Source organism: Carassius auratus, chromosome 7 (genome assembly GCF_003368295.1).
Source record: "Carassius auratus strain Wakin chromosome 7, ASM336829v1, whole genome shotgun sequence".
NCBI lineage: Eukaryota > Metazoa > Chordata > Actinopteri > Cypriniformes > Cyprinidae > Carassius > Carassius auratus.
In genome coordinates, this window is record NC_039249.1 from 15,626,969 (window position 1) to 15,650,972 (window position 24,004).

General features: G+C 42.6%; 1 long non-coding RNA gene across 2 annotated transcripts; it reads left to right on the forward strand.

Annotated features, from left to right (window-relative positions):
* The first annotated feature begins 5,588 nt into the window (after positions 1 to 5,588).
* Positions 5,589 to 16,296, forward strand: LOC113105302 (uncharacterized). 2 transcript variants are annotated; one of them, XR_003292339.1, is made up of 5 exons: positions 5,589 to 5,804; positions 5,887 to 5,946; positions 14,877 to 14,944; positions 15,064 to 15,205; positions 16,136 to 16,296. It is a non-coding gene; the product is annotated as an uncharacterized LOC113105302 (long non-coding RNA). The 2 variants fall into 2 exon arrangements; XR_003292338.1 differs by having other exon boundaries at positions 5,589 to 5,946.
* The last annotated feature ends 7,708 nt before the right edge of the window (positions 16,297 to 24,004 follow it).

Consider the following 24,004-nt stretch of genomic DNA (forward strand, 5'->3'; position numbering starts at 1 on the left):
GTGCTTTAAACAAAATACATTGTGTCAAAGCAACTGAACAACATTCATTAGTCAAACAGAGTGTGAATAATGCAAAATGATAGTTAAAGGCAGTTCATCATTGAATTCAGTGATGTCATCTCTGTTCAGTTTAAATAGTGTCTGTGCATTTATTTGCAATAAAGTCAACGATATCGCTGTAGATGAAGTGACCCCAACAAAGCAAGCCAGAGGCGACAGCGGCAAGGAACAGAAACTCCATCGTTGACAGAATGGAGAAAAAAACCTTGGGAGAAACCAGGCTCAGTTGGGGGGCCAGTTCCCCTCTGACCAGACAAAACCAGTAGTTCAATACCAGGCTGCAGCAAAGTCAGATTGTGCAGAAGAATCATCTGTTTCCTGTGGTCTTGTCCTGGTGGTCGTCTGAGACAAGGTCTTTACAGGGGATCTGTATCTGGAGCTCTAGTTGTCCTGGTCTCCGCTGTCTTTCAAGGGCAGTAGAGGTCCTTTCTAGGTGCTGATCCACCATCTGGTCTGGATACGTACTGGATTTGTGTCCAGAATGTAAGTTACTTAATAACATATTGTTTCTTGAACTGTTATGTAAAAGCAATATCATACAATCAGCTGATGGTCAACAACATTTTTCTCCTGTGATTTGTAACATTTAATTACTGTAAGATCATAATAATTCTGTTAAAAATAAAAGGTATTTTCAATGTTTTTAAAGTAAATTTAATTGCTTAAATCGGATAACATCTCACTGCGTTCAGCTTTCAAGCATACAGCTTTGTGAAAATTACTACTCTCCAGACAGTTTGATAAAAACACCATGGACATTGCAGAAAGAGAGACTTATTAACAGCTTTTAACCTGCCATTGTATGTGTTTCTTTCTTTTTTTTTTTCCTTCTTTCTTGTGTAGTATTCATGAGAAAACAAGAAAGTGACATATTCACACTGGGAGGTGGACAGTCTGACAGTTTATACCAGGAGAAAGCCACGGTTGTTCTCTCTCTCTCTCTCTCTCTCTCTCTCTCTCTCTCTCTCTCTCTCTCTCTCTCTCTCTCTCTCCCATCTCTTGCTCAAACTTCTATCCTGCACTCCTCCTCAGCGTGAATTTAATTGTCCTGCTCATTCTCTTATCTGATTCACACACACATCCAAGACTCCATTTTCTCTGCTTTAGGACCCTTACTTCTTCCTACTTTTTTTCAGCCTGAAAGGGAAAGCAGAGACTCAGCTGGCAGCATGGTGGATTTTATCATAAAGAGGTTATTGTTGTTTTATGGCCAGGGCAAGCTGAACAGATTTCTTAGTGCTGTCTGAGAAAGTTGGTACAGTAGCTTTGTCTGTACTGCTTTGCCTGGAGTGGGTTGTTCGTGGCTGACTGTTTTTTAAGACTTCAGAACATAATGTTTACTTTTTGTGTTTTCATGAGAGATTACAGTGTATTTTATGGTGAATTAACTTCACATTTCCTTATTATGATAAGATGCCATAGCTTGCAAAACTAAAACAAACCTTTCACTTAATTTTTATTTTGTATTATTATTGTTAAAGCAAATGGTCTGATGCTTTCTATCGTGTAACTCTCTAAAATGTCAGAATTTGAAAACTCATTCTCCACCCAAGGATCATAAGAGCTCATTTTCATTTTATGGGATGGATTGGTAGTCTTTCACAGAGCTATTTGCATTTGCTCAGAAAAGCCCCCACCATTACATGCAGCTAAGCCAGTCATGTAAATAGCTGGTTCTTTACAGAAGCACTAAAGGTCAGGTCTTCACAAAGATGACTTGTTTTTTAAACAAGGATGATGGTGGCTGGGACTTCACCAGGCTATAATTGACTTAAATCAGAATGTTTTACACTCAGCCTATTAACCACTATGGAATACAAAAGAAAATCCACTACAAACATTTCACGACACAAATGGAAAATGGGATTCTAATGGTGTCTCCCCTCCCCCAGACACAGAATGGCTCCCCCTGTCACAATTGATGCACAGCTCAAACTGATCTTGGCAATCAGACTAATTCACATTGAGAGTAACACAACATAACTGCAGTAATAACATCTTATTTTCAAATGCAACACACAAATAAATATTCTAAAGCCAATGGCCAAGCCTTTATGTCGATGAAGCTGTGGATTTGACCTGCATCTCTTACAGAAGGCTGAATGAGAATATATTCTCTATGTGAAATATAGCCTCAGGTTTTTAACATTTGTTTGGTCAAAAGGGACATACCTTGGTCGATCTGCAGACCTCTCTCAGAACTGGTATGCATCTCCAGTGACCTGCCCACAAATAAACATGGTGCATCACAACCCAAAGTCATTTAATTCATTGTCTTTATGTCATCAGTGATAACACTGGTTCAGCTGAAAGGGATAAATGCAAGATTGTCCAGGAATGAGTGATATGTAAAGAAAGCAAATATGATTTCAAGCTTTAGATATTTGAGGAAGAAATGCTATCAGTATAACTATGCAGTGTGGATATTCCAAGATGTTTTACATCTCAGTTTTCAAATATTTTTTTGTACATACAGTATACTGTGTTCCATATCTACTTCATTGGTTACTTTTGCACAAGGGTCTTTTGGTTGTTTTACAGTCTTTTTGCTGTTTTAGTGCAATCCCAACTCTGACATAGTTTAGTGGCTGGGTAAATTGTATAAAACTCCCACCATTAACTATATCAAGCTGATCTACACACAATTTAATAATTTCTTAAACAGAATCCAAAGTTTGAGACAGTCCCAGTATTTTAAGATCTCTGGACTAGAGCCATTCACTGGGTTTGTTTATGTGCATGTAAGCAGTCTGAGTAAACAGTCTGAGTTTGTTTATGAGCTGGTGATGCTAAGGGTTCCTGACAGGGCAGAGAGAGAGAAAGAGATGTTGATAAAGGTGCACTTTAGCCTTCAGACAAACATAACATGGGCGACTCAAGGCAGACTGTTGCTCTGACTATGTTGCAACTGGAGTTTCAGTTATCCTTGCAGATAGAGAAAGAAAACAGACGCCTACGGGCATCTAAGTTATCGATTTTGGTGGATTTTCTGTTGTTTGTTATTAGTAAATAAAAGAATTTTATGTTTTTGTTAATGTGTTGTTTTTATATCCGTCTCATTTTTTTCTTCAGTAACTCTTTCTGCATGTTACTTTGACTTGCCAGAAGGTGGCGAGAGGTCTTTATATCTTTATTTTCTCTTTATAAGTGAATTTGGGGAATCCGTTCCAAAACAGAATAAATCCACCAGTGAAGGGCACTTCAGAGTAAGAACAATCATGACTGCCATGTAGAAGGGCCGTTCCAAACCGAAGTGCCCAAAACTGGCTGCTTCAAAGAGCCCTTCGTAATGAAAAAATTCAAAGGATACAACTGATGGACACTTTGCTCCCATGATTATTTTTGCACAATTAAAAAAAAAAAAAAAATTTGATGTAATTTTTTTAATGTACATTTTTTTAGATCCAAAGTTTTTTAATGACAGGAAACAGGAAGTGGGATCGGGAAAGGTATACAAGCATGGAGTCAAATTAAGGAAGCCCATATCACAACAGCAGTGTATGTCCGTGCCCTGCCCACAAGGCTATTGGCGCCGACTATTTGTGTAGGTTTAATTGTGTGAGGATAGTGCCTCCTTAGGGGCCGTTCACATATCGCGCCTAAAACGCGTGGAAAACGCTATTCGCGCCGCTTTTTCCTTCTTTCCAAAGCGCTCGGGCAGAAGCGCTCCTGAGGCGCCTGCTTTTGCTAAGCAACCATGACGTGCTCTCTCCAGAAGACGTGGAAATTTCAGCAAAGGACAAATGGATTTGCAGCACTAAAAATCGCTCGCAGTAGCTCTGCTACTAAATTTATTTCAAAATGGCAATCCATATACAGCTATGAACAGCTGTTCGAGTTTTCAACGTTGTTACGGAAAAGGATGAAGCTGATTGGTTAGTTCTAGTCACATGACCCGCGGTGCGCTTGGGGCTCTCTGAAAAGTTGAGATGTTTTTAACTCGATGCGGTGCGGACGCGCCTGGAAAAAACGTGCGCGTCGCACCGCGTGCGCATCGCGACCGCGTCGCAACCACGTCGCATCCATTATGAGCGCGCATGTCGCGCGCCTACATTGGAAATAATTAACTTGCACGCGCAAAAGACGCGATATGTGAACGGCCCCATAATTGGCTTGGCAAGATGACATAGAAGTGTATTCCAGACCAAGTTCATCCCATCCTCCAAGATTTCTCGCAAAAGGAATAGGGTTAAAGGGATGAGACCTTCAGAATATAATGCGGTGTCAACCAATACTGATTTGTTCAATTAAACATTCGACTGTTTGACTGTTCATTGAATCATTCATTCAACTAATTCATTTAAACATACAGATTCACTAACTCACCTGATTCGTTTAAGATTCATAGTTTGAAATCTGTTGTCTGCACAATTATATACAACGTAAGTTGCAATTTAGCGTCTACAGTGTAATTGACATAATGCTAACTTTTAGTGCTGTATGACATGACACTCACAATCATACTGTTGTTCTGAATATCGTAAGTCAATTTAATTTATATATTACATTAGAGATCTTTAAGCAGCTATTCAGACAAACATTAGAGTAATCATGTCTTAAGGTCTATTTTATAACATCAGCTTTTTTGCTTGTGTAACACAGGTTATATTAATAACACAATCATTGTAATATCATATGGTCAGAATTGATTTATTATCTTGCGTTTGCTTTTGCACAGAACAAAGACATTAGGCCAGTTGTCTCCTATCAAGATAAACATGGGCTGTTAACTTTGGAGTGTTATGAAATAAATTACCATCCACAGACCGGAGTGAATGAGGAAAAGCACTGCTGTGAGTGTCTGTTCTAACTAGCTAAGTCCGAACTACCAATTCTGCCTCTGCCCTCCATGACAAATTATTCATCAACTGTTTAATATACATAACTGATATAAAGGGAAAATGGCTTTCTCTCACATCTGAGAACAGACATAGTCCACCTGAACATAGCCTACAGTTATTTTTATGTGTGAAATTGGAGTGCGGAGTGAAATGGCAAGCAAAAGCCATTACTGCAAACTAAATTATGTATAAATAATGCTGAACATTACTTGTAGTTATATAAGCCCAGCTCAGTTTGTGTTAGGTCAACCATAGTGAAATGAGTTGTTGAGATAAGCTACACTATTTAAATATCATTGCAAATAAAATGAAATCAGACACATGTAAACAATAGCAATTTTTGTGTGTTTTGTTTGTGTGAAATATTTGAAAATTACAGACACTTAAATCTAATAGCCATGAAAAAAAAAACAAAAAAACAACTGTAATTATAATACGATTTTCAACAAATCCATCTGGCTCTGCTTGTGTAGGGGTTTCAATTACCCTTTCCTTATCAGAAAGGTTAAAGGTACTGTTTTTCCCTTTAGTCTTGAAATGATTCACTCTGCTACATTCAGTAGTCCAATAAAATCCCTTTTAAAATGACTCCCTTTAACAGCAGGACGGTTATCTCAGAGTGAATCAATAAACAGCATAAAAACAGACACACAAAGAAAGACCTAATTACACTGTTAAACACTGCTTTGCTCTGAACATGTATGCATGCATATATGTATTTATATATTTATTTAGCAAATGTGTATTTCATAAACTATGCATTTCATCTTCCTGCTACACAGGAAGATAATGGTGTAGATAGAGATGTTTGTGTAGGAGGATTAAACAACAGTCCTTCATTCAGAGCTAATGCATTCAATTACCTGGCCATGCTGACGGCAGTCTCTTCACAGAGAGCTGTGGGTAAGTGGTTGCATTGTTGATTACCTGAAGCTCCTCCAAACACAAAGACCCAGCTGCTTTCTCATGTCTCTGCCTTTGACAGAGAGCCCATCGGCCTTGGGAGAGGACAACAAGAAACCATCTAAAAGAGACTAAGGGGAAGGTAAATAGACATGCACAAGAGGGGGAACAGATAGAAATTGCATATGTTCCACAATTTATTCACAGACATCTGTATTGAATGAATAGCAAACAATTTACATACTGCCGAGGCAAGGTTTATTTTATGTCCTTTAATGGTTATAATATTCACTATGCAAATGGATAAAAATTTCATAATTTCTTTCTTTCTGCTATTGTTGGCAAGTTTCCATCCAAGCAAAAAAAAAAAAAAAAAAAAGTGTGTATAGATATATATTTGAATCATATTATTATTATTTTTATGAATATTAATTGCAAATAAAGCAGATTGTTTCCAAGTTTCCATCCCATGTGTTCAAGAAAATTTACTTTCATAGAAATGCTGTCTCTGTTAAATTTTCTTATGTCGGTGAGCGGCATAATATTAGATGGTTCATCACTTATTCAGTAACATGATCGGTTGATCATGGAATCTATTTTACATCTATGCATTTAACAGACGCTTTTATCCAAAGCAACTTACATTGCATTCAAGCAGAAGCAACTTACATTGCATTCAAGCTATAACTTTTTTTACCAGTATGTGTGTTCCCTGGGAATTGAACCCACAAACTTTTGCACTGCAAACATAATGCACTACAAGTGAACCACAAGAACACTTATTCACATATTGGTGTTTCCATTTAGATATGAAAATAATAAAAAAATATGTGGACGCATAACTGGTCCATTTTGCAGCACTTTCTCTTTAGAACCAGGCAGCAATGGACCAGTTAGCTTAGATTAACCTTGGATCTCAAATTTCAGTCTGGTTAAGAAGGGACGTATTGACCTGGAGCACAACAGACTTTATCTTTCTTCTGCCACTTCTCCTTCAAACACACCCAGTAAACTACACATACACACACATGCACTCGCATCTCTCCACTGTGGTGGTAATTGAGAGAGCTTAAGTGTGTGATTTTTATTTTAATTTAATTTTTTTTATTTCTTTCCAACAGATTCACTAGTTTCAATCAAGAGACTGTATTAACCTAAATTAACTCATCTTCAGGTTCTTCCCCTTTAATTGCAAAAACGTTTCTAGGTTATGTATGTAACCCTAGTCCCTCGAAGGAACGAGACGCTGCATCAATGCGCTTTGGGGAACGCGCCCAGCGTGCGCGACTCTGAATATCGTGTGAAATCAGACCAATGGAAGAGCGTGACGTCACCGGCGGAGTGACGTAAGCGACCAGGAAGCTATAAAAGCACGTGCCACGCAGCTGGCGTCAGCTTTGAGTACCAGCAAGTGCCGGCAGGGGTGCCGGGGGTATGGCTACGAGACGCAGCGTCTCGTTCCCTCGAGGAACTAGGGTTACATACATAACCTAGAGACGTTCCTCTTCAGGAACTCGAGCTGCGTCAATGCGCTTTGGAGAACGAGTACCAACGCCGCCAGACTACCAAACCCCTGCCTAGTGTGTATCCGAAGAGCACAGTTTAGGACAGGATGACTGAAGCGCCTGGAGTGACTGGCATGTCTAGGCCATATAATTTAACAAACGTGGAGGGCGTGGACCATCCCGCAGCATTGCAGATGTCCAGCATGGATACACCTGCTAAGAAGCCTTGGAGGCCGCCATACCCCGAGTAGAGTGAGCCTTGGCTCCCGACAGCGGGGGACTACCAGAGGACTCATAGGAAGCGTTGATAGCCTCGACTATCCAACGACTAATAGTCTGCTTAGAAGCAGGAGAACCCCTCTTGGGGGGACCGTAGCATACAAGCAATTGATTGTTCTTTCTCCACAGGGCAGCTCTGTGGACGTATGCGTCCAGCGCTCAAACTGGACACATACAATTTAGCTTCGCCTGGTCGGGCTCCCGAAAGGGAGGAGGACAGAAGGCCTGCAGCACTACAGGTTGTGGTGTAACAGAGGGTACCTTAGGAACATATCCCGCCCGAGGGTATATGAACGCTTTAGTCATGCCTGGTGCAAACTCAAGATAAGTAGGGGCCACAGAGAGGGCCTGAAGGTCTCCTACTCTCCGCAGAGAGGTGATAGCAAACAGAAAGGAGGTTTTAAGTGTGAGATGTCTGTCTGAGATATCTTGAATAGGTTCAAATGGGGGTTTGCACATTGCCTCTAACACCACAACCAAGTCCCACGGGGGAATACGGGACCGTACTGGAGGTTTCAGCCTCAGCGCACCGCGGAGGAAATGTGTAACTAGGGGGTGTCTTCCCAAAGACTGGCCATCGAGAAGGGCGTGGTAGGCCGCAATAGCCGCCAAGTAGACCTTCAACGTGGAGTGGGTCAACCCTGCAGAGAGCCTAGCCTGTAGAAACTCCAGAACTGTACCAACCGGGCAGTTTGCTGGGTCTAACTGGCGGTCTCTGCATCATGAGGTGAAGAGTTTCCACCTCAGGGTGTACAGTTTCCTCGTTGAAGGAGCTCTGGATTGGAGAAGGGTCTCAACAACCTCGGTTGAGAGACCGGCTGCTAAAAGTTGTGCCCCCTCAGGGGCCACACCCACAGCTTCCACAACTCCGGGCGAGGGTGAATTACCATACCCTGCGCCTGCGAGAGTAGATCTGTCCTGATCGGTATCTCCCACGGAGAGCCGTCGAGGAGCGAGACTAGATCTGAGAACCATACTTGGCCCAGCCAGAACGGGGCTACTAACAACAGACGGACCCTGTCCCGGCGCACTCTCGCCAGAACTCCCGGGAGCAGAGCAATAGGGGGAAATGCGTACAGACGCAGCCTCGGCCAGGTCTGTACCATAGCGTCCAGTCCCAGAGGAGCTGGATGAACTAGAGAGAACCAAAGGGGGCATTGTGACGTCTCTTGAGATGCAAATAGGTCTACTTGAACCCTGCCAAATACTCTCCATATCTGCTTCACTACTCGCCTCGACAGTATGTCTGCTCCCATATTTTGTTTCCCAGGAATATATACTGCTCTTTATGAGAGGAGTTTGCTCTGGGACCACACCAGGATCTGGTGCGCCAGCTTGTACAAAGGGCGCGAACGCAGACCTCCCTGGTGGTTGATATAAGAGACCACCGATGTGTTGTCGGTGCGCACCAACACATGGTGACCCCTTAGGTCTGGGAGGAAGTGCTTCAGTGCACGATAAACTGCTAGCATTTCTAGACAATTGATATGCCATGTTAGATGGCGATCGCTCCACAGACCACGGGCAGGGTGGCCACTCATGACTGCACCCCAGCCGGTGAGGGATGCATCCGTCGCTAGCGTTACACGGCGACAAGGAGCTCCCAGCACCGGGCCCTGTTTCAAGAACCAAGGTTGCTTCCACATGTCTAAGGCACGGAGGCAGCGCCGCGTGACCTTGATAGTGCGAAGTAGATTGCCCCTTGGGGAAAATCCATTGGTCTTGAGCCACCACTGTAGGGGTCATGTACAGCAGGCCAAGAGGTATCACGTTGGACGCAGCTGCCATCAGACCCAACAATCTCTGAAATTGTTTGATAGTGAGTGACTGGCCTTCTTTGACTCTCTCGACTGAGATTCGGATTGACTCGATACGAGCAGGGGACAATCGTGCCTGCATCGTGGTCGAATCGCAAACTACGCCTAGATAGGTTGTTCTCTGAACCGGAGAAAGCACACTCTTCTTGGCGTTCAGTCTCAAACCCAGCTCCCCCATATGGGCGAGGACGACATCTCGATGCCAAACCGCAACCTGCTCTGACTGAGCTAAGATCAACCAATCGTCGATATAGTTGAGAATGCGGATGCCCTGCATGCGCAGGGGGACCAGAGCCACGTCTACACATTTTGTGAACGTGCGGGGTGAGAGTGCAAGGCCGAAGGGAAGTACTCGATATTGGTAAGCTTCGCCCCCGAAAGCGAACCTCAGAAACTTCCTGTATATTTTGATAAAACATTGTTGCAGTGACAGATATTTAGTAATTTATGTCAGGAGTGCAAAATCAAAAATCCAAAATGTACATCGGAAATGCTAACTTGTGCAGCGATGAAAAAGGCTACAAATAACATATTTTTACAACAGTAAACGACCAAATTCCACCCCTGATCGCTAAAGGAAGTTATTATAAACACTCGATCAGGGTTTAAAGTGAGTTTTGAGTAAAAGTGTACTAATAATTTCATAAATTGTCTGATGTAGCTTGATGCTAACGTTAGCACCAATGCTACTAATAGCAGGTGCTTTTCTTCTGCATAATGCATTTTTGTCTCAATAATTCACGTAAGGTCATAAGAAAATGTTTTGTTGTATTTTTATAGTAAGACTTTTGATAAATAAGGGCTAAATGCAAAGAGAGACTGAAGTGAGATCGCTGCTTTGTTGCTTTGTAAAGCCTGAAAAACCACAATCAAGGCTAATAAAGGTGGAATAAAAACAAAAGAATAATGATAAAAAAATAATGCGGATAAAGTGTCATGAGAACAATAGAATAATGAATTGGGCAGCTTTCAACAGCGAAACACACACAAAGAGCACAGGAATGTTTACATGTGAGATCTTATAGAGATAACAAGTGCCATAAATCAATCTGATTAGCCTTCTCTAAAAACACACATGACATGGCCTTATTTCATAAAATTCACAGTTTTACAGATTCAATTATGAAATTTTGTATGAAGTTTTGGAAGACTTGTGGCCTTAGCTACACTCTGTTTTCAAACTCATTTCCTACATCAACATTTTTTAAAATACATTTAAAACATATGTTTTTAATATTTTTATTTTTGTTTTTATGTTTGAGCTTATATATCTCTATTATCATAACAGTCTGAGTGATTCTGATTCCTGAACAGTAAACTTTAAAGTGTCAGCTTTGTGAACAAAGGTTGATTATGTATCTAGTCAGAAAGAATCGTGAGCAGAAACCTTTTTATTTTGGGTATGTCATTTCGGTCTCCATGCCAAAAAAGGGGGGGTTACTAGTAAGGGGTTAAACTGGACAGACAACAGTAAATAAGACTCACAAGACAAACAGACGCGAAGCTGACGCCAGCTGCTTGGCACGTGCTTTTATAGCTTTCTGGTCGCTTACGTCACTCCGCCGGTGACGTTACGCTCTTCCATTGGTCTGATTTCACACGATATTCAGAGTTGCGCACGCTGTGCGCGTTCCCCAAAGCGCATTGACGCAGCTCGAGTTCCTGAAGAGGAACAATACATTTTTTTATTTCCTATGGCTGTTTTTGGTAGAACAACATTTTTGTGGAATTGTATATGTATATGATTACCCATAAGCATTTTGACATCCTTTTTTGTCAAAATGGTGTTATTCCTCTCATCTTTCTTTAATATAGTGTAATGTCTGTTGTTTTCATAACCAAATGCAAGTGCTACATTAAGCTACTTGTTGCACTCTTGAGTGCTCAGGGACAATCACACAATGTTTTCCAATCACCAAGTAATTATTTCCATCTTTTTCTGTAGTGTGTCAGTAGGAAATATCAGTTTACATTTCCAAACATTAATTTTGCCATTGATTGTAATAATCCAGTGAGACTTTGTTTGCACAAGGAGTCTTGATAACAGCCAGTGCGCCACACAGAGATCTGATCTGATCTCATCATCATATAGACTGTCTGGAATAACACGAAGAAACATAACAAACTGAGACCGACTAAAGCAAGAAGAACTGGGGCAATGTCTCCAAGATGCTTCAAGAACCCTACTGTCCCTGCAAAGCTATCTGAAAAACAATGCGCAAAAGCTGCTTTAAACACAATGATGGTCGCTCCAAATGTTGATTTAATTTATATATATATATATATATATATATATATATATATATATATATATATATATATATGTGTGTGTGTGTGTGTGTGTGTGTGTGTGTGTGTGTGTGTGAATTGTGTGTTATTTTAGCTGAAGCTCTTGATAACAGTTCAGGTAAACATGCCCTGCATGGTGCACATTGATAATAACTTGAAAAACAACACAGTGTCTGTCAGAAACAGAACCTTCAGTGTGTCGTATAAGTAGCACTGACCATCTCATGCTGAAATTCCTTCTCATGTTTCTTATATCCCATGTATCTTATCTCTCTTAAACAGTCTACTTCACATTTTTAGTGTGGCAGCAGGTTTTTTTTAGCCTGAGCTACATTACGATGCACATTTGGATCTGCTGCAGCTACATTAGCTCTATTAATCTCTGTCCAGCTGCCTGGGAATGCTCACTGAGCACAGTGCTCAAATTTAGGATCACATCTGCTGTCAGTACAGCCTAGTATAGCAGGTCTGCTTATGTAAAACCTTTGTAAGACTACAAAGGGCCAGGCAGCAGACGGGGGAATTGACCTGGTCTAGTCATACTAAGTGCTGGTGCAGCATCCCTGGCTAAAATGAGATATGGTGAAAGAAAGCTAAACAGTATTAAACATCAAGCATTCCAGAAGGAAGTGATAGTTCATGAGAAGGCCAGGGGACTATAGAGCATACAGATGCATCTCAATAAATTAGAATGAAAAGTTAAGTAAGCCACAAACATTCATTGCCAAAGAAGCTGGCAGTTCACAGAGTGCTGTATCCAAGCATGTTAACAGAAAGTTGAGTGGAAGGAAAAGGTGTGTAAGAAAAAAATGCAAAACCAACAGAGACAACAGCCTTATGAGGATTGTCAGACAAACTCGATTCAAGAATTTGAGCGAATTTCACAAGAAATGGAACGAGGCTGGGGTCAATGCATCAAGAGCCACCACACACAGATGTGTCAAGGAATTTGCTGAACCACAGACAACGTCAGAGGCGTCTTACCTGGGCTTAGGAGAAGAAGAACTGGACTGTTGCCCAGTGATCCAAAGTCCTCTTTTCAGATGAGAACAAGTTTTATATTTCATTTGGAAAGCAAGGTCCTAGAGTCTAGAGGAGAAGCTTATAACACAAGTTGCTTGAAGTCCAGTGTTAAGTTTCCACAGTCTGTGATGATTTGGGGTGCAATGTCATCTGCTGGTGTTGGTCCATTCTGTTTTTTGAAAACCAAAGTAACTGCACCTGTTTACTAAGAAATTTTGGAGCACTTCATGCTTCCTTCGGCTGACCAGCTTTTTGAAGATGCTGATTTCATTTTCCAGCAGGATGTGGCACCTGCCCACACTGCCAAAAGCACCAAAGGTTGGTTGAAATACCATGGTGTTGGTGTGCCTGACTGGCCAGCAAACTCACCAGACCTGAACCCCAGAGAGAATCTATGGGGTATTGTCAAGAGGAGAAAGAGAAACAAGAGACCGAAAAAAAAATGCAGATGAGCTGAAGGCCACTGTCAAAGAAACCTGGACTTCCGTACCACCTCAGCAGTGCTACAAACTGATCACCTCAGTGAGGCAGTAATTAAAGCAAAAGGAGACCCTACCAAGTATTGAGTACATGTACAGTAAATTATAAGTGATAAGTGACGTGACATGAACACACAGTGGAGCAGTGGGCAGCCATTAATGCTGTGGCGCCCGGGGAGCATTTGGGGCTTCGATGCCTTGCTCAAGGGCACACTGTAAAAAATTGCTGTAGTTTCTACAGCTAAATTTTACAGAATTTTACTGTATAAACATTTTACAAGATGCAGCTGTAATTTGCAATGAATTATTGGTAAAATAAGGTTTTACAGTTGTTAACACTATATTTCCATGTCAACTGTAATTAATTTACAAGAAGCAGGTGTTGTCACTGTAGTTCGTGCTTTTTACACTAACTTATTGTAGTGTGGCATTATGGGATTGCGCGCGCATCATTCAAATCAGAAACCCAGCCAACTGGAGCAGCCCAAGAACGATTGAAGAAAAGAGGCTTTATTCATAATTCCTGGTAATTTCACTTATTTATACTTAAGAAATATATCCTTTTATATTTATTTAAGTTAATGTATAAGAGATTTCATGTCACAATAGCCTCCTATCCTGACATTTAGTGGCCTTGGTAACTTCTGTGCAGTAAACTGGGAATTGCCAAATGTTCGATTTTTGGAAGTAAAATTATTTTTGAGAGCATTTAAAGTAGTGTTTACCTATAACTTTTATCATAAAGCCCAATGCGAACGATTGTCATAGTACTATCTATCGAAATAACTGACCAACAGCAAAATGTGAAATTTAATTCGTTTATTTATATATTAATGACTCGACGCCTTACTGTAATAAGTGAAAGACATCTTTATATGCCGACTGGACAAGTTAGTCTTAAATTTAAAATTTTAAATTTAAAATAAATAAAAAAAAAGGAAGAGAAAAAAGGCTGAGGAAGCATCGAACGCGAGACTGATTCTGATTATATTAACGTTTCCTTCAACATCTAAACTAGCTTTAACGGCACACATAAACTCACAGAAAATGCATGAGGTAAATGTTCAACTGTTGAGTTTATTCAGAACATATGATATAAGAAGCATCACAAGTGAGCTGTTTTGCTGAGTATCACGATTGCAAATACATAGTTCAATAAACAATTAGTTAACAAGTTACTTACTTTTTTAGACACAATATTAACTGTTGTTATATTTCACCAACGAATATAGTTCCAAACAAAGACCAAAGCAAAACTATTTTGCTCGTTCTCAAATCAAAACTCAATGGTGTTTTTGCTGAATGATTCATCTTTTTGAACGGATCGGTTCAATGAATGATTCAGTTGATTCACTCATTAAGTTATTTACTGTTATTTATTAGGTGGCGGATTAGTTTCAGGTTTAATAAGTAGAATTTATTTTATACTTATTTTTCCAACATTTATTTATTGTATTTTCAAATTTCATGTCATTACACAGTTGTAATTTTGCACTGTTAATTATTTAATTTGATTGGTGGTACAGTTCTACAATGTAATATTACAATTTATAATTATAAATTATATAATTTAAAATAGTTTGTTTATTCTAAAATAAATGCCTTTTTGGGTGTTAATTTTGGTCCCATTTACATAATGCTTTAAAGAAACCACAATATTATTTTCTTTATTTCTTGTAGGTGCAAAGAATAGCAGCTGATGTGGAGAAATGTTTGACGCTACAAGACTCTGAATCTGATTTTATTAGGTAATGTATTAATTATTTAAATAATTTGATAAACTTGTAATTTAGATTACATTTTTTTTATTGAAATACTGCACTGTAGGTTACATTATTTATAGGTTACATATATTTATTCATTTCAGGTCCACCCAGTGGCTTTTGACTATTTGAGGGTCAGATGGTTGTGAATTCATACCTCAACATTGTTGCTGGATTTGCAGTCTTATTACTTCAGTCTGGCATCCTGGGAGCAGGCATCTTTTGCACACTTGAATTTTTTCAAAGGTAACAAGTTTTACTTAAGTAATTTCATTTGCGAAAAAGGTTACTTATTTAAAGGATTGCTCCACCCCATAATGACAATGTAGTCATTCATCACTGTTAACTGTTAATGTCGTTCCAAACCCGTAAAAGCTTTGTTCGTCTTTGGAACACAATTTAAGATATTTCAGATGGGAACCGGGGGGCTTGCGTCTGTCCCACTGACTACCAAACAATTAACAATGTCTAAGCCCAGAAAAGTATGAAAAGCATCGTCAGAATATTCCATTTGCCATCAGTGGTTCAACTGTAATTTTACGAAGCTACAAAAATACTTTTTGTATGCAAAGAAAACAAAAAGAACAACTTTATTCAACAAAGTCATTATTTATTATTATGTCAGCCGCACCACGTGGATACGCTGTTTTCGTTCAAATCAAAGCGTAAATAAACATAGAAAGCATGTCCATGTGACCCAGCTGACACAGAACAGGCTATGTAGTGTGTGTCCAACAGATACTCTCCAAAAATGGCACTACACTGACGCAGAGGAGACTAATTGTTGAATAAATCCTTACTTTAGTTTTCTTTGCACACAAAAAGTATTGTCGTCGCTTCATAAGATTACTGTTGAACCACTGATGGACTATTCTGATGATCTCTTTCATAATTTTCTGGGCCTTGACAGTGGTATTTACTGGAGAGTCTATGGGACAGTCACAATCTTCCCGGTTGCATTCAAAATATCTTAAATTGTGTTCCGAAGACGAACAAAGCTTTTACGGGTTTGGAACAACATGAGGGTATGATTTTCATTTTGGGGTGGAGTAACCTTTTAAGTACTGGTAAATGCTGATTGTATTGTATAAGTGGCATTTTGACATTTATTTTATTGAGCTAGTTTCATTTGATGCATAACTTTATCCTGATGCTTTTGCTTGTTTTTATGTGCAGATGTTTTCTTGGAATCACACACTCACTGGAAACAAGATGGTCACATAGAGGCAAAAAAGAGGGACAACCCTCATGTGTGTGCTCATCTCAGAAAGTTGATGGATTTTCAGTATGTATTTATTAAATAGTCTTTTGCAGGAATATCCTTAATTTAATAGAACATAAGCTCAAACAACAGAATTTGTGATTTAATGTTGATTCCAGCATTTTCTTTTAATCCTTTTCTTTAAAACATATTTGTTTTACCAAAATTATACAAATTCTGTTGATTGACCTTAATTTTGATAGAAAACTCTGAATATGGCTTTTTTTTAAACAGTTATTTGTGATGCTATGCTATTTTTATGATCAAATTTAACTGTTGAAAGACTGAAAAAAAATTTTTACCAGTAAAAGCCTTGCAATGTCTTTCTGCCAGTTTTAATAAATACTTATTTGCAAAATCATTGACTTGGTTTTTATTCATTTGTAAATGTATTAAGATAGAGCTCATGATAATGCATTTATATCAGTATTTTATAGTTTTGTTAAATTATTCTTTAAAGCAGTTTCATTGTTAAATTTTTACAACATCAGATAGTATTAAGGGGTATTTACATGATTTTATTGGGAACTTATGTTATGTTAAATACTGTAATTTAATGAAATTACAAATTAATGCTGTAAAATATATTTACAGGACTTTATTGGCAACTTTTTTTGCCAGATAAATACTGTACTTTAGTGAATTTACAAAATATTGCTGTAAAAATACTACAAACTACTGTATTTCACAAACAGCAATTAACTGTAATTTGCTTTGCAGTAATCTCCTGTAATCCATTTTACAGCAATTAACATCATTTTTACAGGATTTTATTGGCAACTTTTTTTGCCAGTAAATTCCTGTAAATTCTACAGTACATTTTTTACAGCGCACCTAAGTCATGGTACTGAGGGTGGAGAGAGAACTGTACAAGCACTCCCCCCACCCACAATTCCTGCCAGCCCGAGACTCGAACTCACAACCCTTCGACTGTGAATCTGATTCTCTAACCACTAGGCAACGACTTCCTCAAAAACTTAAATGAACATACTTTCCAGAAGGCCAACAAATCACTAAACATTTTTCTTTTTAATTTTTAATTTTATTTTATTGACCTTATGAAGTATTCTAATTGGTTGAGAACTGGTGAATTTAGTTAAATATGAGCCAAAATCATTACAATTAAAAGAACCAAAGATTTAAACTACTTCAGTCAGTGTACATTGAATTTATTTAATACAGGAGTTTAAAAAATTTAGTTGAATTACTGAAATAAATTAACTTTTCCTTGACATTCGAATTTATTGAGATGCACCTGTATATGCTATCTACTCCACTCTAGAGTCATTTATTAGAGTCTTTCCTCTTTTGTTTAAAAAAATAATAAAGTAATTGTTGTCTTATTTAAACAGAACAAAACATTCAAAGCTTTTCTTTCCAGCTTCTATATTTGATTCTGTGTTATACTAAATAATAATATTACATATTAACAGGAAACCTTAAAATGTGCTTTCAAAAAACAAACCCGACCTTTTTTTTTTCTGTATTAAGTGTAAAGAAATGTATTTTTTATTTTTATTATTTTTATAATGAGTACTGTATTGAATAATACTTGCTTTTTTGTTTCTGCAATACCTTATACTTTTTTTCATTAAGGATACATTGAAGAGGTTAAAAATTATAGAATGACATGAAAAATATTCTGTGCAGATGTTATTTAACAGTTATTATAGGACATGAAGTTTCATCTCATGCTTTTCTCCGCTCTTCCCATAGGTGTGATTATACAGTAGTTTCAGGGATCAAACCTTATCCTCAAACAGTTCTCAGATCTAACACCTCATACTTGGATTCTTCACTCTTTTCCAACAGTTTATTGTCTTTATATTTAAGCTCTTTTGCGCTTTCTACCATTTTCTTCTTATTTTTTCAGAGTAACATATAGTTCCTCTTCAGGAACTCGAGCTGCGTCAAAAGCGCTTTGGGGAACGCGCCCAGCGTGCGCGACTCTGAATATCGTGTGAAATCAGACCAATGGAAGAGCGTGACGTCACCGGCGGAGTGACGTAAGCGACCAGGAAGCTATAAAAGCACGTGCCACGCAGCTGGCGTCAGCTTCGCGTCTCTCAGCAAGCGCTCTGTGTGTGATTGTCAAACTGTTTGTCTGTGAGTCTTATTTACTGTTGTCTGTCCAGTTTAAGAGCTCCTAGACAATGCCCAAAAGCAAGGCGAAAGTTAAGCATTCTGGCGATTCCAAATCGCGTTTTAGGCTGTGTGTTCCTCCCTGCCCGAGATATATAACGGGTGGGGATACACACAACCTTTGCGTGGTTTGCCTGGGTTCGAAGCACGCCGAGTCGGCTCTCGAGGGGGCCGACTGCCCGCACTGTTTGCGGATATCGGTGCGTATGCTTCGTTCCCGGAGGGCCCTCTTCGAGGAGGGGGCCTTCGCCAGCGTTCCCCGCGGTGCTGGTCCCGCTTCTGCTGAGGCAGAACGGCGGCTGCACTCGTGGGGTTCGCAAGTGGATCTGGTGGAGGGAATGGAGACGGGCCAGTCCCTATCTCCTTCCACTTCTGCCAGATCCGGCACCCAATCCCTAGAGTCGGAAGCACGCTCAGCGGTTCCTTCCACTCAGGGAGAGGGGTCGACGCTTCGCCTCTCTTCCTCCGAGGAGGAAGTTGATGTGGAGTCGCTCGACAGGGATTCGCCACCCCACTCGCCGCAGTATGAGGAGCTCTTGGAGGTGGTTACTCGCGCGGTGGCCAAGCTAGACATCGATTGGCCCACCGAGAAAGCAGCTGAACCGCAGAGAAGCAAGCTTGATGAACGCTTCCTGCGCGCGAGTCAGCCACCTCCCAGCCGGGGCCTGCCATTCTTTCCCGACCTGCACGATGAGATCTCCAGGTCGTGGAAACGCCCATTCTCGGCCCGCCTCTACATCCCCTCGTCAGACTACTATGGGAACGTAGTGGGGATGGGAGAGCGCGGTTTTAGAGCGATGCCCCGGGTGGAACAGACGCTCGCGAGCTATCTGTCCCCCGGTGCGGCGTCGTCTCTAAAGGCCCCGGCATTGCCCTCAAAGCCACTAAGAACAACTTCGGCTTTGGTGGGCAAAGGGTATGCGGCAGCAGGTCAGGCTGGTGCGTGTCTGCACACCATGGCGGTGTTACAGGCGTACCAAGCCGATCTGCTCAAGGAGCTAGATGAGGGAGAGGAGATCAAGTCCCATGATATCTCTGAGCTAAGAAGGACCGCTGATCTCTCCCTCCGCGCCACCAAGGAGACCGCTCGAGCGATTGGGCGGTCCATGGCAGCTATGGTGGCCGCGGAGAGGCACTTATGGTTGACCCTGTCTGATATGAAAGAGCGGGACAGGGTCTGCCTCATGGACGCCCCGATCCAGCCGACTGGCCTGTTCGGCGACGCAGTCAATTCTGTCGTCGACAGGTTTCAGGAGGCCCGCAAACAAGCGGCGGCGTTCCATAAGTTCCTCCCTCGTCGCTCCCTCGGGGCATCTGGGCGGGAGATGCCCCAGCCGCTCCCTAGCTCCTCGTACCGCGAGGCTCAGAAGCAGAGCGTCGCCTCTCGTGCTCCTCCGCGTCGGGAACGAGAGTCTCGACGACGCTCTCGGCCGAGGACTTCCCAGCCCAAACAAGATCTCAGGGCGGTTATTGAAGCTAAGAAGTCCTCGGCCAAGAAACCCTGACGCCAACAACCCAGGGTTTCAGAGGGCAGCCTCTGCTGGGGTAGAGCGGTACACACCGCAGTACACGGTGCCCGTCTCCCCTCAGCGCCCTCTGGGGGCCGGTCTGCTAACCCTGCCAGTGATCCAGGGCGCAGCAGGTCCCAGCGAGCATCGCTCTCAGTATCTTCCGCCCGTGCGCGTAGCGGGGCTGAGACGCTCGCCGCCCCTGCGGGGGCCTCTTACACCAGAGATCAGTCTCGAGAGACTGATTCCCTTAGTAGATTATTTAGCAGCGTGGAAACTACTGCCAAATGTATCTCGATGGGTCCTGCACACAGTAGAAAAAGGCTACCGCATTCAGTTCGGCTCCGCGCCGCCAGTATTCAACGGGGTCGTTCAGACAGTAGTCGGCCTCAGGCAGGGTCTGGTTATGGAACAGGAGGTGAAAACCCTATTAGAGAAGGAGGCCATCGAGGTGGTCCCTCCTCAAGACAGGGAGTCCGGATTTTACAGCCGGTATTTCATAGTTCCCAAGAAGGATGGGGGGCTGCGTCCGATTATAGACTTGAGGGTCTTAAATCGTTCAGTTATGAGACTAAAATTCAGAATGCTTACAATCAAGCAAGTTGTAGCACAGATCAGGTCCCAGGACTGGTTTGTCACGATAGATCTCAAAGACGCATATTTCCATATATCCATCCTTCCGCATCACAGGAAGTTTCTGAGGTTCGCTTTCGGGGGCGAAGCTTACCAATATCGAGTACTTCCCTTCGGCCTTGCACTCTCACCCCGCACGTTCACAAAATGTGTAGACGCGGCTCTGGTCCCCCTGCGCATGCAGGGCATCCGCATTCTCAACTATATCGACGATTGGTTGATCTTAGCTCAGTCAGAGCAGGCTGCGATTCGGCATCGAGATGTCGTCCTCGCACATATGGGGGAGCTGGGTTTGAGACTGAACGCCAAGAAGAGTGTACTTTCTCCGGTTCAGAGAACCACCTATCTAGGCGTAGTATGGGATTCGACCACGATGCAGGCACGATTGTCCCCTGCTCGTATCGAGTCGATCCGCATCTCAGTCGAGAGAGTCAAACAAGGCCAGTCACTCACTGTCAAACAATTTCAGAGATTGTTGGGTCTGATGGCAGCTGCGTCCAACGTGATACCTCTTGGCCTGCTGTACATGAGGCCCCTGCAGTGGTGGCTCAAGACCAAGGGATTCTCCCCGAGGGGCAATCTACTCCGCACTATCAAGGTCACGCGGCGCTGCCTACGTGCCTTAGATGTATGGAAGAAACCTTGGTTCTTGAAACAGGGCCCGGTGCTGGGAGCTCTTTGTCGCCGTGTAACGCTAGCGACAGATGCATCCCTCACTGGTTGGGGTGCAGTCATGAGTGGCCACCCTGCCCGTGGTCTGTGGAGCGATCGCCATCGAACATGGCATATCAATTGTCTAGAAATGCTAGCAGTTTTTCGTGCACTGAAGCACTTCCTCCCAGACCTAAGGGGTCACCATGTGTTGGTGCGCACCGACAACACATCGGTGGTCTCCTATATCAACCACCAGGGAGGTCTGCGTTCGCGCCCTTTGTACAAGCTGGCGCACCAGATCCTGGTGTGGTCCCAGAGCAAACTCCTCTCACTAAGAGCAGTATATATTCCTGGGAAACAAAATGTGGGAGCAGACATACTGTCGAGGCAGGGGCCGAGGCCCGGGGAGTGGAAACTTCACCCACAAGTAGTGAAGCAGATATGGAGAATATTTGGCAGGGCTCAAGTAGACCTATTTGCATCTCAAGAGACGTCTCAATGCCCCCTTTGGTTCTCTCTAGTTCATCCAGCTCCTCTGGGACTGGACGCTATGGTACAGACCTGGCCGAGGCTTCATCTGTACGCATTTCCCCCTATTGCTCTGCTCCCGGGAGTTCTGGCGAGAGTACGCCGGGACGGGGTCCGTCTGTTGTTAGTAGCCCCGTTCTGGCCGGGCCGAGTATGGTTCTCAGATCTAGTCTCGCTCCTCGACGGCTCTCCGTGGGAGATACTGATCAGGACAGACCTCCTCTCGCAGGCGCAGGGTACGATAATTCACCCTCGCCCGGAGTTGTGGAAGCTGTGGGTGTGGCCCCTGAGGGGGCACAACTGTTAGCAGCCGGTCTCTCAACCGAGGTTGTTGAGACCCTTCTCCAATCCAGAGCTCCCTCAACGAGGAAACTGTACGCCCTGAGGTGGAAACTCTTCACCTCATGGTGCAGAGACCGCCAGCTAGACCCAGCAAACTGCCCGATTGGTACAGTTCTGGAGTTTCTACAGGCTAGGCTCTCTGCAGGGTTGACCCACTCCACGCTGAAGGTTTACGTGGCGGCTATTGCGGCCTACCACGCCCTTCTCGATGGCCAGTCTTTGGGAAGACACCCCTTAGTTACACGTTTCCTCCGCGGTGCGCTGAGGCTGAAACCTCCAGTACGGTCCCGTATTCCCCCGTGGGACCTGGTGGTGGTGTTAGAGGCAATGTGCAGACCCCCATTTGAACCTATTCAAGATATCTCAGACAGACACCTTACACTTAAAACCTCCTTTCTGTTGGCTATCACCTCTCTGCGGAGAGTAGGAGACCTTCAGGCCCTCTCTGTGGCCCCTACTTGAATCTTGAATTTGCACCAGGCATGACTAAAGCGTTCATATACCCTCGAGCGGGATATGTTCCTAAGGTTCCCTCTGTTACACCACAACCTGTCGTACTGCAGGCCTTCTGTCCTCCTCCCTTTCGGGAGCCCGACCAGGCGAAGCTAAATTGTATGTGTCCAGTTAGAGCGCTGGACGCATACGTCCACAGAGCTGCCCTGTGGAGAAAGACCGATCAATTGCTTGTATGCTACGGTCCCCCCAAGAGGGGTTTTCCTGCTTCTAAGCAGACTATCAGTCGTTGGATAGTCGAGGCTATCAACGCTTCCTATGAGTCCTCTGGTCGTCCCCCGCTGTCGGGAGCCAAGGCTCACTCTACCCGGGGTATGGCGGCCTCCAAGGCCTTCTTAGCAGGTGTATCCATGCTGGACATCTGCAACGCTGCGGGATGGTCCACGCCCTCCACGTTTGTCAGATTCTATGGCCTAGACATGCCAGTCACTCCAGGCGCTTCAGTCCTCCTGACCTAAGCTGTGCTCTTCGGATACACACTAGGCAGGGGTTTGGTAGTCTGGCGGCGTTGGTACTCGTTCCCCAAAGCGCTTTTGACGCAGCTCGAGTTCCTGAAGAGGAACGTCTCTAGGTTACGTATGTAACCCTAGTTCCTCGAGGGAACGAGACGCTGCGTCTCGGAGCCATACCCCCCGGCACCCCTGCCGGCGCTTGCTGGTACTCGAAGCTGACGCCAGCTGCGTGGCACGTGCTTTTATAGCTTCCTGGTCGCTTACGTCACTCCGCCGGTGACGTCACGCTCTTCCATTGGTCTGATTTCACACGATATTCAGAGTCGCGCACGCTGGGCGCGTTCCCCAAAGCGCTTTTGACGCAGCGTCTCGTTCCCTCGAGGAACTAGGGTTACATACGTAACCTAGAGACGATTTTTCTTTGAAACTCTTTCTAAAAGAGTCTTCTCATTACTACTTCAGATAGTGTTTAGCATGTATTGTTCAATAAAACTTCCAGCTGAGCATCAGTGAATCTGTTTCTCAAACTAGAGGCTGTGATGTAGGTCTACATGTTCTCTTGCTGGTGTGCATCTGGGTCATCTGCTGCTCTCTCTGTCCTCCTTAGATCCAGCTTGCTTTTTTCTTTCTAGAAAGCAGTGCGTGGAAAAGTCTATTTCTCTCTTAAAAAAATGAATAGACTGATGTTTCTATAAAAATGTGTCTGTGTCAAAATATTATAAGCATATTTTGTATTGTACACTTTAATTTTCGACTATTTTCTAACTACAATAATTTATTCGGCTAAGACTTAGAGGAGTTTGATACTGTTTTAGATCACAATGTTTTCTTAGGAGACTGGACTTAATGGCTGCTGAAAATACATTTTTGACACTGGACCACAAAACCAGCCTTAAGTGTACATTTTTCAAAATTGAGATTAATACATCATCTGAAAGCTGTATAAATGAGCTTTCAGATGATGTATGATTTGTAAGGATATTTGGCCGATATACAACTATTTGAATATCTG